A 15,282-nucleotide genomic window follows, 5' to 3' on the forward strand; every position below is an offset into this window, starting at 1 on the left:
AAACAAAGATTAAGCTGCTCTGTCTTTTGTGCTTTCACATAAGCTGGGCAGTGTGAGAGCACCTCATGAGATAACAGTTCCAAGAGATCATATGTTTTATTTAATTCTATTTTTGAAAATGAAATTTTATTATGTGAAGTCCAAATATAAACTGTTTTCCAACAGAGCAGTGTGTATGCAAGCAAGCAACGCATTTCAGTATGCTAACGGTTAGCTGTCCTGCCAAATAGAAAGCTGATGTTGCTACAGAGCTCCATGAGGCCTTCTCCTTCCTGAAGAAAGTATTCGGCTACTAAAACAAGTTCATGGGGTCCAAGGTTTTTATGCACACAGAAGAAATGATTATTGTGGATATTATTTGTCCCCTGTCCTAATGGAAGCCCCTAAGGTGTGTAACTTAGCGTATACATGTTTGCATGCATAGAGATGCAGTACACTTATGGGTTCTGCGGTGGAAGTTCTATGCCACTCCCACATCTGTGTTGCAAATATGAGAGCCAGAATGAAGTTAGCATCATTTAGCACAAAAACAGTATATATCAGGAAATAGCTAGCTTGGCTTGGTGCAAAGGGTTTGTGAAGGAAAACTGTGATGTTCCTGAGTGAGCGTTTATAGATGCTGATGAGAAGATTTTGGTGTCATTGACAAAGCCATGTAATTGGTGTCCTGCTTTGCAGTATATGAGCTTAGCTAAGCCCAGCCGGCAGCTAGGTGTGTAGCTCCATGTTTACTGTACAAAAATAAAAGTGATATCAACGCTCTCAATTCAAACTTGACGTACTTGACTTGTAAGCATATAGTTTTCAAGTGTCAAAAAACCTTTAAAGGCTACCAATAAAAAAAATTTTACTGTTCCAATTTGTGAACAGTCATAGAACTAGTTAATTCACTGCTCACCTCTGGATAAAAGTCAGCACATTATTTCCTGTCTCCCAGTTCAGTGATAAAAGTCCACTTAAACAACTGATGCACTTTGGAACCTAAAGATTTAATATTTCCTCTGAGAAAGAAAGAGGAAATTCTATGATGACAAGTTAAAGCCAAACAGGCACATCTGGGCAGGATTTTAGGCAGTGTGGGGAAAGCATGTTTTATGTAAAGTATACCTGTATGCCCTCTTTGTTCCCAACTACAGAAAAGCAAGGTTGAGTTACTGTTTAATCCCAGCAAAGGAGTGGAAATCTGTACACACAAAGAGAGTACATTTGTCTTGTATAAACATGTACATTAATACATAATCAGGCTCATGACAGATCCACAGAAATAAATCCACAGACCTTTTCTAACCAAAGTGCAACCGGTTCTGCAAAAGCGTTGTGAAACAGTCTCAAATACTTGGATAGCTTCAGATACCAAAACTACTCTCTTTAGTCTAGGCACTATAACTAAGTTAGGCACCAAAACAACTTTACAACAATGTGTATAAGATCCTGTATTGGGATCAAATAATATGTCAATGTTGAGTTTTGCTTTCACATGGGACATGTACAGTAGTTTCATGGGTGAACGACAGAGGGCAAGTCTGCTAGAGTTTTCCAATTCGAGGGTTACTATCTAAACATCATTCTCAAAATTGTGTTATGATTATTGTTACTTCACATGATTATATATGTATATGATGTATGTGCAGAGTCTGATACTAAAGACTGCCTTCATGTTGGAAAATTTAAGGGCTATTACATATTTGATTCATGATAGTGTCCAGTTATTACTTCCTGTTTTATTTTGTGTCCTGTTTTCTAACACTTTACTTGCCCCTGTGTGTTTTCCAATCTCGTACATGGTGTCTGCTGAGCTGATTGTTCTCACCTGTGGCTGATTGGTCACACCTGTAACTGATTAGCCTCACATTCCCAGTGTATTAAGTCTTTCTCTTTTCCTGAATCAGTGCCAGTTGGTATTTGTACCACAAGCCAAGTGACCTTGGATTAGTTAGCTTGAATCGGGCTGTTTAATGGGATTCTACCTTTGCCTTCATCATTGACCGTAAGCCTTGTGTTTTTGTCTTTTGTTGAGATAAAAACTTTTAACTGCATAAGCTCAGTTTGAATTTCAGCTGTATCACCTTGTATGAACTGAGCAGCCATAGAGGCTACTTTTGATGAACAGTATGATTTTAATTAAATCCTCCTGTGCAAACAAGATTGTTGGAGAAACATCCCCAATAATAAAGTTAGAAAGGCTGCTCAGTCTTTTGACAAACATGACAGTGTCCTATAATCCTTCACTGAGGGACCTGTTTTACTTGCTTAGCCTCAGTACCTCAGTACTCCACCACTGCCTGCTAGCATCCAACCCACGTGCTTTGTGTCTGCCACTCAGCCTGTTGCTTCTAGCCCACAAGCTTTTACTACACCACAGCCTGTTAGCATCCTGCCTGCTACCCTCCAGTCTAAGCCTCAACCTGCTAGCCTGCAGCCAGCTGGCCTCCAGCCTGCTTCACACCAGCCTTCTTATTTCCAGTCAGCCAACCCCCAGACACTGGCTATTCTGCTACTTGCCTGTCCTGAGTAAGCTAGCTTGTGTTGTGCCTTCTCTGGTCCTACATTACTTTTCTATGGAAAAACTGAGGCTCCTGGCTTCCCACAGCCAACTTTCAAGTCTACTTGCCTGGACATTTTCATGTTGTCCCTTGGAGGCCACAGAAGAATACATGGTCATCAAAGATCCCAACTTCATTGACAGTCTCAGCTGTGCAGGGCCCCAGACATGTTGCTGGCTGCCCCATAGTGACTGGTTTCCTGGTTTCCAGCAGCATTCCAGCTAAAACCTGATCCTGATTGAAAGTCCTTCCTGCAACCCTACCTTAAGGTCCTGTCGGAACTCCAGTCTGTCAGCCCTGCTGACATCCAGCCAGACTTCCTGTTGGATTCTCCTGCCGATTCCTGGTAAAACATCCAATAGCCCCACCGATCAAAATACCGTACCTCCAACATCATTAGTTGTCACAGACAACCAGCCATGTCTCCAGCTGTCTGCCTCATTGTTATAATAAGCTGTAGTGGTTGAGGTCTTCTATATAGGTGTGGTTTAGTAGGGGGCAGGATCGGTCAGAACTGATGTCACAGGGGGTGGTGGCTTTGACTCATTAGCCGATATCAGTCGCACCTGGTATGAATGAGGGGCTGGCATGGTTTCGACGGAGAACGAGGAAGACGCCGAAGGTATGACATCTCTTAAAAACCCATGACTGAGAAAACAGATTTTGACCCACACACACACTGTTTTTTTTAAAAACCTTTTTAAAACCTATAGCTAACTATCGGAAATGAGTCTGGTTTAGTGTAGCTGCGTAGCACTCATAATAAGCCCTTCTGGAGCCAGTCTACCGCTCAGTTCTACCCTGGTTTTTGAACCTTGCCATGACCTATCGGCAAAGCTGAGAGAGCTGCTTAAGTAACCTGCTTATGCTACCTGTGCTCTCCACCAACTCCCCATGTCTCTTTCCTTTGTTCCTTGCCAGTTTGCTAAGTTACATAACTTTTTGCATTGTGTCATTGTTTGCTCACTTGCTCTTTGTACCTTTAGAACTGCCGACATGTTACTTGCCTATTTTGGACAATGCTTTACACTAATTTTAGACTTGGTCAATGCAGTTTGTCAGTTTTATTATTCCATAATTCTCTACTGATGTTATCAGACACTAACTCCACAGTGTCTACACTCCTATGGGGGATTTATCTGGCTGCTTCCCAGAGCAGCTGCCCTTCGATTACAATATTTTCTTGTAGGGTCCTGGGGCCAAATGATTTCTTACAAGGTTAAACCACATTATCTGTTGTGATAAGTACTTCTCTTTACTTCATATACTTGTCTCTCCTGACTGAACTACATTTTGGTCCATTCCTGATGCCTTGCAACCTTTACCTGTGATGAAGGGACGAATTTTAGGTTGAAGCCAGAAGCGATAAGGCTGAAGAGGCAAGTTTGCTTAACTGACCGCTTAACTGTATTCTTGATCATCTGCATGTGGCAGCAGCTGTTGAAATGGCGGTTAAAGAGGTGAGATCATGTTTCTGCTGTTAGTCAGAAGACGTTCTAGTGAATTTTCTTAGAATATCAACCATGTGCGGCCAGAAAGACACTAAATCTCTTCTTCAGTCTCTTCTCTGACATTTTGGGGACTATCTCCCAAAGTTGTTAAATTCTTTAGGCCTGTTCTCGAATTATGTTTTTTGTCCATAAGACAGAAGTAAAGGTACAACTAAGATAAGATTTGATGTATTAAACTAAATTGTAAATTTAAATTTGTGGTTGCTTTGGTACATTTTGAAGTCATACAGCAATTTCGTGACCTGTGCTTCATAACTTTCAACCTCCGTATCACCAGTTTGCAACACTCATCCCTGGCTAGCACTTATAGCTAGCTCGCGTTGGCTCGAGTAACCACAGAAAAAGTCTGGCTGTCTCTTTTACCTCACATAGAGTTGTGTCCTCTAAGGAACCTCTTTAGAGTAGAATGTTGCAAAGCTAGCTCTTGATTATTTAGCTAGCAAAACACTCTCTTTGCTGTGAGGCTGAGTAATAAACAAAGCTTACAACACCATTCTAGCAAGTTGGCCAGTTAGGTAGGCAGCATGTTTAGCTTTGGTAAGCTAAAAATATGAAAGTACTTCCGTGTACTGTGTTTGTTTACCACAGGAGCTACATAGTTGATTTGGAGTGACTTTGACATTGCTGATTGATATCACATCAACAGTCCTATTTTTGTATATATTTTCTACAATTCCATGTGATTGTTCGGTCTACCATCCACAATAAGTCAGTGTTTGTGAAAAAGAAACATAGCCTCTGTTTTGTCAGTTTGCTAAGCTTTTTTACAAGCATGAAAAACATCCACTAAGCAGTTATGCTAATTTGCTTTGTGGCACTAATTTGTATTGTGCAGGAGCCTGGGAACTGCTGTTAGTTTAGCAGTTAGCATTTGCAAAGCCATCTAACGCATTTAGGTCCATTCGTATTTGCTGTAAATAACATAGAAAGTATGGTACTCAAAAACAGTCTCAGGAGACAAAGTATTTATTTCTGAATGGTTCCATTCATCCACCTTTTGTCATCTCAAGATAAAGCTTGAAAGATTTTGTTGGCCTGTTGTTTTAAGTCTGAATGGTGACTCAGTCAGGGACATGCATGTGGTTTATTCTATCAATGAGCCCTCAAAAAAGTTTTTTCTAGCTACAAAAACACCAGGGCTCTGGCAGTCAGAGCAGCAAAGTCCTTAGCTTAGCTGTAGCTTAAGGTTTTTGTGATTACCATGTTCACAAGGTCCAGCTGAACTGCTGTAAACTCTTGTTGGAGCATATATAAAGTACTTGGACGATGCACAGAGTAAGAGTAAGATCACATGATAATGGTCTGTGTAATCATGAGTAGTGCTCATGTTCAAAACATAACTTTACTTTAGTTTTGCAACATACGTACATAGATTTTTTTTTGATTAACTTTGCAGTGAAAATGTATCCTCTAACTTTACAGATAAACACTCATGTTTTTGATAAATTTCTCATTTACAGCTTCAGGTAGTTTAATTATAGACCTGTTTAGCTCACTTGCCCAACACTGATGAAGATACAATCGTAGAGCAGTGGATTGTTTTCTGTGGTGTTCTGGCAAACTTCTGGTGTTGTATGAACAGACTGATCCATTCAGGCTAGGGACCTCTAGTTGTAGTACAGTACATTCTATATTAAGAATAAACCAAATAATTACGTTAAACTGCAGGCGATGAGAAGAGAGAAGTTTGAATCAAGAGATCAACAGGCTCATTATGTTTAAATTAGTAGGAACTACATGTAAATCCATTCATGTACTACCCCCGCCAACACAAAGACCAGCATTTTGATTGGTTGCCATCAACACCCCAAACAGAACTATTAATACAGACTGCTTAAGTGCAAATGCTCTCATGTGACCAAGTTTCGTTTTAACACTTCTGGTCCAACACTTTGCCACTTAGACGACATTTGAGCTTGGCTTCTAAACAAGCAACTATGTTGAGAGGCTCCATCATGCATCACCTACATGATTTGGTTAAGGACTGGAAAGTTTATATAACTGCCTGATAGGCAGAGCCTGTTACTTACTCTGTTGGATGAGTATTTGGTTATTCTGCCGTCGTCATCTTGGTTTTGTCAAACCAAGAACTGACTCCTATCTTGCTTGTCTTGTATGTTTTGCTGTAAAAAAGAAAGAATATTGTGCTTAAGTGAGGTAGAATAACCTGGCTGGAAAGGTAGCTCTGTCCTAATGAAAGAGAGTGTCGATGAAACTTCTGGGCAACATAATCACTGTTTTCATGTTAAATAATATGTAGATAAAGTGATTTATTTTTAAACATAATCAGTGAAAGTTGCAAGTTTAGTGGAGGGAAAGCACCATGCTAATTTCTTGCTCTATTTTTAACAGGCGGATGCAATAAACAAAGATCTCTAATTAGGAGAGAGGAGATCTTGTTTCTAAGGCTGCTGTCGTTCTTAATTAGGTCAGTTCCCCAGACAATAATGCAGATAGTATAAAAAACAAATGGCACACCAACTCTTTTACTTTTTACAAGTGCAGGTGAGGTAAGGTTTTGCAAAAAACTTTAAATCAATTTAATAAAGATAAATAAAGGATTGTACTGGACAAGCAAATATTGACCAAAAGATTTTTTTCCTACTTTAACGTTAGCTAAATGAGTCCTAGCACTGGAGGTTATGTTTCTATAGTATGTTAATATTCTGACAGTCATAAGGCATTGGTATCTCACGGTGTGATGCAGAATGTTAAAATGTTCAGAGTCAAGTTAGCTGAATGTAATTTAAGTAACTGAATGTTATGTAACTCGATAAACGTTTAGCTAACGAATTAACTAATCTCGTTAGCATTTGACTAATTTAGCTAGCTAGATGAGTATACATTACATTATCATGCTACAATGTTTGATAAAGAGCCTTCAGCATGAGCACTAAACTGTTTTGAGTCCACTTTATCTTGTTAATGTCTTTTCATGCTTAGTCACAGCAAATTTATTACCGTGCTATTTCTGTTTCTCTGATAGCAAATGTCAAACAACACCCTCTTTAGGGACCAGACAGCTCTGAGAAAATATCAAGCTCAGTCTCCTTTTCTTGCCAATAGTTTTCTGAGTTTGCTCTCACTTCCCTCTTTAGTCCTTCATCTAAAAAAAAACAAAAAAACATTTTTTTGCATAAAGTCCAATGATCCCAATGTATCCCTGTAAACTGGTCTTTACCAGATGGTCCAAAATGTCACCCACCCTGGTCATTTGAGAACTGACATCCAAGTCTTAAAGACAGGGCCAGGACTTGTTCCCAGGAAGGTTGATACACACACTGCAACCACCTCTCCTTCAGGGAAATGATCCTTTTATAAACCGTCCCAAACCAGCCCTTCCTATCAGTCTCAATTATGTCTACCATACTTTTAACATTATGGTATTCACTCACACGAGGCCTGTTTTCATGTAATGGATGGAGGCACTCGTGCTTTCGCATGTATTTGTAAATTTACTACAAATCACGTATTCTCTAGATTACATCTGACTGATTTTCAAAGCAAGCTTCCATCATGTCTGCACTTATTGGTGCCTTAGAATAGAATATACTAAACTTCATGCAAGGTATGGGCTCAAAATTCTGTCTCTTGCATTAGGACAGATGAACATCGATTATCCGCACGTATATGAACATAATTCTTGGGATATTGAGTAATTTGCACTCAGCATGAGCATCATTTGCAGGTGATTTAAACGGACAAAGACGTGGAGTGTCAACTGCAGTGAACTACTTTCTGCTGATATGGCATAATATGGCATTAGCTTAAGCTACAGGGCCATTATTTTGCATTGCCTTTATAGCATTTAAGCTAACTTTGATATTGATAGCAAAGCATTTTTAACTCACAATTCAATGACCAGCAGAAAAGAAGGAATTTCAGATGACAGTCTCTCTGCTCCCTCTTCTGATTCTGACAGACTCAAACATACTGTTTAACCACTATGCTGATTGTCATATGTGTCATTGTTCTGTGCGGCGCCAGACAAATGCCAGATGAAATATTACTGAAAACGCCACGCCAGTTTTGAGAAATGGTCTAAACAGCATAATGAGATGAGTTTTGTAAAAGTTATGGAAGTTTTATTTTACACAGATTTTGCTCAAAGCTAAATGCAACTCAAATTTTGATATCATGTTTTTAACTTTTTCACCACCATCGTTTAGTCTCACCTAAAAAGGTCAATGGTAAGGATTTTTACCATTTACCCACATAATAATTTTTTGTTGAATCTTCAATAATTCTGGGTCACCCTTGTATTTAATTTTTACATGCACTTGTGAAGTCTCAAAAACCTGCAGCCCCTTGCAGCATGCAAGTAAACTGTCGTGACTCTTAAAGCATGTAATGTAGTGGCTTTTACAGCTGTACAGCTGAGTCTCTGAGTGTCATTTATAACACTGAGTAGGAAACCATTGCTTTGTGTGTGGGGCTGTTGATGATAGCGATGAGGTGTGGTGATGTGCGGTTGAAGCCTCTGCCTCATCCAGTACTTTTCCACTGACTACCAGCCTGCACGTGCGTGTGTACAAGTGCCTTGTGTGTCGGTGTGAAGAAAATGCAGCTGCACACGATGTACCTTATCAGCCAACCAGATGGAAAAGACACACAAAAAAGGAAGAAAAATACAGCAATCCTTTAATTAAATTCTGAATTCTTGGGGAGGAGCAGGATTTAGATGCAGGATTACACAGTCACACAGCACTTAATTGGCACAAATTTGGCAGCATTTCATAGCAGTTAGTCATGTGTTTTTGTTAAGAGGGGATAGATATGCCGACAATGGCACCTCAAAGTTTGCTTGATATGGCTCCCACAAAATCTGAAGCAATAAAGCAGTGGCATGGCTGAGCGAGGCATGTGGCTGACTAAGTGCCATGTCCTGAGGCATTGCAAGTTCTGAGCTAAGGGCAACTCTTAACATGTGCTCAAGCCAGAGCTGTAGCTCATCACAAAAAGACATTGATGACACACTACTTGTGCACTTTTACCTTTCCAGTTGATTTGCATCAATCATGAGGTTTAGCTTCAGGTTTCCAAGAACCTCACTTCTGAGTTACTGAGTTTACTCATCTTATTAACTGGTGATATCTAGATGACTTCATCAAAAGGTTTCACTTTTTGTGCTCCTTTGATTGTTGGTCAAACTGCCTGTAAGCAAATATGACACCATTTTTTTAAGTCCATAGACCAATTCACAATAAAGAAAAGTGTGCTATCACTCCTCGACACATTGTCACGTACATGTTTAAGCATATGCGACACACCTCTTCTTGTCCCGGTAGAACTGAAATGTTTGTTGATGATACATTGGTCTGATAGGAGGCAGTCTAGTGTGGACGAGAAAAACCACCCAGGCTTGTGTTTGTTCACCGTTCACATATCTCTTCCTGTGTCTGGTGTGTTTGTGAAAGAAGACAGAATCAGGATTAAACTTCCTTTGTTCACGAAATCTGCACATTGGTTTGTGTAACTTTTTATTTTATCACCCAAATATTGCCTTATAGTTCAATTCATTAAAAAATAAAATTCCAAACGACATGCCACTTGCAACCTGTAATGCTTTGTTAACTTCTAAGAGGATTCCTCAGGCTTAGCCTGAAGCTGCAAGGGTGAGATTGGCACTTTGGGTGAATGTGACATGTAGTATAAAAGAGCTTTGGCATAGTTTAAGTGCAGTCCATTAGGGTCCATTCATCTAGGATGCCTGGAGCCCAGTTTGATACACTGTGAGAAAAGAGCCTATAACATCATCATCATATTGAATTTTATATTGTATCTGTTCTGTTGCCACTCTCAGTTTGTTGATGTCCACCTCCAATCAAGCTAGTTGTATTTTCACAGAAAAGTGTGGACCAAATATAGAGATGTCCTTTTTCAATCAGTTCACCCATGACCCATTTGGTTCCAAGCTGGCAGTGGACTTAAAATTTGATTTAATTTCCTGTTTGCGGAGTCAAAATGGCTGGTTTAAGACCACAAAGAAGGGCCACATGGTTTTAATCACTGCAAAGTCAGGGTAGCTGAGTTATTGACATTTTTGCACAGCCTTGTTCATACTGTCACCTGCAACTGGTCAGCATTGTCATATTACAGGCTGCAATCCAACAAAATACGTGGAATGCAGCCAGACCACAGAAGAGCACTTGTTTTATTTGCATGTGCTCCCCCTGTGACTCATAAGCACAATCATCTGATTGGGATGCTTTTAATATAACAGAATTTGGGTCACTGTGGCTGTTTTAACAGCCCAGGATTCAACACTGATCTGTGAACACAGAATTAAATTAAACTGTCAGCTCTGAAATAAACCCTGTTTATTCATCATTCAACATTAGGCCTTATACAGAAGAAGATAACTAATTCTGCGAGTCTTTGTGCTTACAGGGTGGTCAACGTCTTCACGCTGCTTCAGCCCCATCGAGGCCTTAAGAACACTTGACAGTGGATTGTCTACATCAACAGCATTGGTATAATGTGGGTCTACAGAGGTTTTACAAGAGGGTCACACCCTCAAACACATAACTATAAAGGTCTGTACGTATCAAGATGTCTGTAATTTGATTTAAATGTAAACCCTTTATCCGAATGACTTTACCCATGTCAATTTGATTGCCGAGTGTAAACTGTGAAGTGGCTTAAATAAGAAATGTGAAAGATATCATTAACCGAAAACATTTCATGGACCTTGACCACTCCAAGATGTCAGCTGCAAATCCCAACATAATGATGATGCATTTGTATACTATCTTGACCTCTTCAATGTGGATTAATAGAGCTTAGCAGTGGCTTAGCAGAGACACAAGCCCTTTTTACATTGCAATTACGCTACAGTGCTGTAACAAAGCTCTGTCATTATGCCCCCTTAGCCATTTTACATTGGACCAAGCAATGCCGCCGTAAAGCCACCCTAGAGTGAGTTTTTACATTGCGTTCCAGCGTTGCGGAACCAAAATGTGCACAAGGTGTAAACAAACAACGTGTACTTCACATACATGTTATATACGTGCTGTTCCATCCTGCCAGCTCCACTGTTACACTTTGTCAGAGACATTTTGCCTCTGTCTTCCACTGTGTGTCAAATGCACGGAGGCGGAATGGTGGGTTGTAGTAGTTCCACCTCTGAGCTGGCATTGGAGGTAGTAACAGAGGCGGATCTACTTCGCTCCGTGCGTTTGACATAGAAGATGAAACGTAACAGAGGCCTAATTATCCCGCCTTGAACTGGCAGTGTAAAAGAAGCTATAGTCAATACAAACCGCAAGTTATCAGGTGTCTAAATTTAGTGCTGTTACAGAACATTGACTTAAGTAAGTGCTGTGTTGAGTTCAAAGTTGTTCGGATAATAAATGTTAATGATATCATGAGAGAAAACAGTACACTGCACTAGTATTGTACATGAATTAGCCTAAACAAAACTAATTCATGTGAAGGCCTCAGAGTTTAATGATGTAACTGCCCAGAAAGAGGAAAAAGTATTGGACCAAACAGCAGGCAGCAGGAGACAAAGGCCGGGCAGGAAGATCCAGCAGACAAGCAACTGTGCATCATCAATTTCTTTTTGGATTACCATTTTAAAGCTTTCAGTTTTGCATTTTGGCCTTCACCTTCTTGTTGTTTCTGGAGCGAGAAGTGACCATAAAGTCAATCTCTTAGGCCTGATTGGGGGGTGGTTTGGGACCCATTTTACTACATTCTTTGAGCAGTGTGTACGCAAATGTTCCTGTGCCATAATGAAGGACCACCTAGACTGAGTTCCAGGGTCCCCATGACGTTAAATGACAGACCACTTGCCTGATTTAATACTTTACCTTTGCTCACTTCTAAAATACAGTCTGTGATCTACGGGCATAGGTCTAGGCAGAGGGCAATTCAAACAGGCGTGGTGAATGAGAGTGAAATGCAGGTGCGGAAAAGCTCAGAAAAGGTGGCAGGATGTGTAATGACAGGAGAGTTAGAATTAAGTCAGGTAAACAAGGAAAGAACACGAAGGATAGGCTACATCAGGGAGGACTCTTGACAAGAGACAACCTCAGTGGTTTTAACAATAAGGGTTAGTCTCCGCAGTACTAAAAGCCAAACTCTCTAAATGATAATGGAAACAAGCTGAGGTTTAGAAGGCATAGGGCGTATTATGTTCATATTTTAGTTTAGCATGTTAGCAGTATCAAACAGATACTGATGCAGAAAAGATGCAGCAGTACACTCGACCAAAACTTGGTCGATGGATGCGGCAGATGGATGTGGAGATGTGTGTTTGCCAATTGCTGCTTTCAGTCTATCTCCATGGAGGAACTTTGCAGCTCTGCCTTTCCTGCTTGAAAATGTGTCCCAGAATTTTCACCTTGAAAGGCCTTAAACAGTCTATACAGTCTAAGACAGGAGGAGGTGTGCCATTTGGGGAATGACTGGATTGGCTCTCCATCTGTTAGAGTGTTGAATCTGGTGTTGATGTTGGAACATGACTTGATAACCATAAAGAATCAAGAACCATCTTATTTCCTAAACTCAGGGCCTGGGTGAAGCAGTTTCTCATTGTAATGCCTGATAAGTTATGGTATGTTTTCAATCAAACATAATTGGATAGATTTTGTCATAGTCAAGCGTCTCTGCTTTTTAGTAACAAATGTATTATGTTAGAAGCACTACTGAGATAGATATACTGAACCACCACTTGGTGTCTACTTGTGAAAATGTAGAGCAATACACTTCTAGTTTCTAACAGGAAGTTTGCTTGTTTTTCCACTTGTTAGACTTGAGTGACTGTACCACAAATAATATGGAACACAATAAATCTATTTAAACTTTTATTATCATTGAGCGCAGGAGCACCAGCATGTCTGACATGTAGTGATTTACCTGCAATGTTGAAACATTCCTGTTGATGTTGACTAAAATGTTCACTCAGTTAAGCTGGGTGGGGTGTCAAATCGAAGACACCTTTTTGTTCTCTGGGCCAAATAAAAAGTTTCCACTGGTGTGGGCGTGGTCCAAACAGCATCTCTCATTATTAAACATTACCGTAATTTACCTCTACCTTTAGCCTGTATCAGCAGTATTAAGTATCTTCAGCTGCCACTGCACAAACATAATGTGTATACAATCATGTACATTTAAGTGTCCATTTTAAAGTTTTTGTCTTCTCCCTTTCCCACTCCATCACTCTGTTTCATGTGTAAACATGTATTGTGAAGACAAAGACAATAAATCATGAGTTATCTCTGGTACCACCCGTCTAACCCATGCCAACCTACCATGCTTTATTGCCATTGGCCATTTTACATGGAATGACTCATGTCCTTTGTACGAACAATGTGCCATACAGGTTACTCAATCTCTTTTATCCGAAATGTTCTCTGTGCAGAGTACATTGTGTACATCAGTGAGAACTTTTCTCAGCTTGTTTTGTAAGCAGAAATGATTTCCAACTGTAGCATTGCCCTGAAAAAAAAAAAACGTGTACACCTGCACTTAAGAACACAACTGTACACACAAAATAGACAGCTGTCTTTGGTATGGCATTCCGTAAATAAATAAAAAATGAAACTCATGGTACATAAGTAAGAAATTGTAAGAGTGTCTAAAGTTAACTAATACGAATAATCAATTGTGCCTGAAGCCACGTAGATATTAAATCATAACCAAAATGTTGTTAGCCAATCGTATCATAATATAAAGTGAAAGATCAGCTAGGATCTAGGTCTTGTGAAGTGTGAGGAAATATTTAAACGTTTGAAAATGTGACATCATAGAAAGTAAAAGATTTCATCGGTCAAGTGTATATTTTCACAGACGGAATGCCTCAGAAGAAAGAGCAAACACAAGTTACATTACCACTGTCACAAGCCTAAATTAAAAATGCAATATTTAAGCAGACACAACCAAGCTCAGAACAAATGAGCCTACAAGGCCATAAGCAAACAGCATAGAACTCAAAACACACTAAAGGACACAATGAGCTGCAGGCTACAAGCTGTCAGCCCCACTTTTCATCAAATTTTTGTGTGATCTACATTCAATACACTAGAGGTTGTGAGCAAATTCATTACTGTTCCATACCTGTGTATGATAGTATTTTCATTCTTATGTTACATTTTACAGTCATCCATTTATGTTGATTGATGTCCTAAGTTTCATCCATTTGTGGACCGCATGGAGACTAGCATCCGCATCTGTGAAAGCTAACAATAAGATGTCTGCGGTTTGATTTGCAGTTGGAAGTATGGGAATCCAACAAAGTTGTCCATCTTTTCAAATGATACATTCAGCCATTTCGTCTAACATGAAGGTTAGCCGGCATCCCTTTGATGGGGATTCAGTTCAAGGTTAGGACCGCAAATGCTGAAAAGTACTATACGGATGTTTAGAAGTTATGCCCTTGCCAAAACAGACTGGAGAAGCATTTAGCGATTCAGAGGAGTATAATTATCCATTTATATTGCTGTGTTATGCTCCTACTTGAGTGCCCGTACTGTATTCGTGCACCTGAAATGGTATATATGTCATGCTATTTGTAGTAAAAAGAGTGCAACTTTGAACATGGCCGGTTAGCTCAGTTGGTTAGAGCGTGGTGCTAATAACGCCAAGGTCGCGGGTTCGATCCCCGTACGGGCCAAGCAGGATTTTGTGTTCTTATGCGTTAATAATTTGGTGAATTTATTACATGCAATCCTTACATTGCCATTAACATTACTCATCAAATAAATGCTAGCTCACATATGTCCCCTTTAAGTCAACGATAACTGTGAGTGAGTGAACTCGTTTGAATAGCATATCATTCTCACCGAGGAACACAGTTCAATCATTTCTAAGGATTACACGGCTAACAATATAAAACAGAACGAAACATCTCGAATCATGGTCAACCATGTGTACAATTCTTAAAATCAATTACCAACGTGTTTCCAATATGGGTTCCATGGTGTAATGGTTAGCACTCTGGACTCTGAATCCAGCGATCCGAGTTCAAATCTCGGTGGAACCTGTGTTTTTCTACGATTTTTATATCCTTGCACGTTTCTCCAAAATTATCACTATATGAAGACAATAGTACCATAGACTGTATAGATACGTATATATACACAGTCATTGATGAGGACCTTACTTGCAGGCTCTTGTGCATTTTAGTGAATGACGGGGTACAATATTGCATAAATGCATGAGTTAAATTTGCAATTCCAGTCTCAATGTCAGCATCCTAGCTGATACACTACATAGACAGTATA

The 15,282-nt window shown here is 39.8% G+C and overlaps 2 non-coding genes across 2 annotated transcripts; both read left to right on the top strand.

The window, feature by feature from the left end:
- Nucleotides 1-14,598: 14,598 nt before the first annotated feature.
- trnai-aau (transfer RNA isoleucine (anticodon AAU)) lies at nucleotides 14,599-14,672 on the top strand. Its single transcript has one exon. It is a non-coding gene; the product is annotated as a tRNA-Ile (tRNA).
- Nucleotides 14,673-14,969: 297 nt separating this feature from the next.
- On the top strand, nucleotides 14,970-15,041 carry trnaq-cug (transfer RNA glutamine (anticodon CUG)). Its single transcript has one exon. It is a non-coding gene; the product is annotated as a tRNA-Gln (tRNA).
- The last annotated feature ends 241 nt before the right edge of the window (nucleotides 15,042-15,282 follow it).

Source organism: Semicossyphus pulcher, unplaced genomic scaffold (assembly GCF_022749685.1).
Source record: "Semicossyphus pulcher isolate SPU_LCO1_2020_fin unplaced genomic scaffold, fSemPul1.0.p SCAF_27, whole genome shotgun sequence".
In the NCBI taxonomy this organism is placed as follows: domain Eukaryota; kingdom Metazoa; phylum Chordata; class Actinopteri; order Labriformes; family Labridae; genus Semicossyphus; species Semicossyphus pulcher.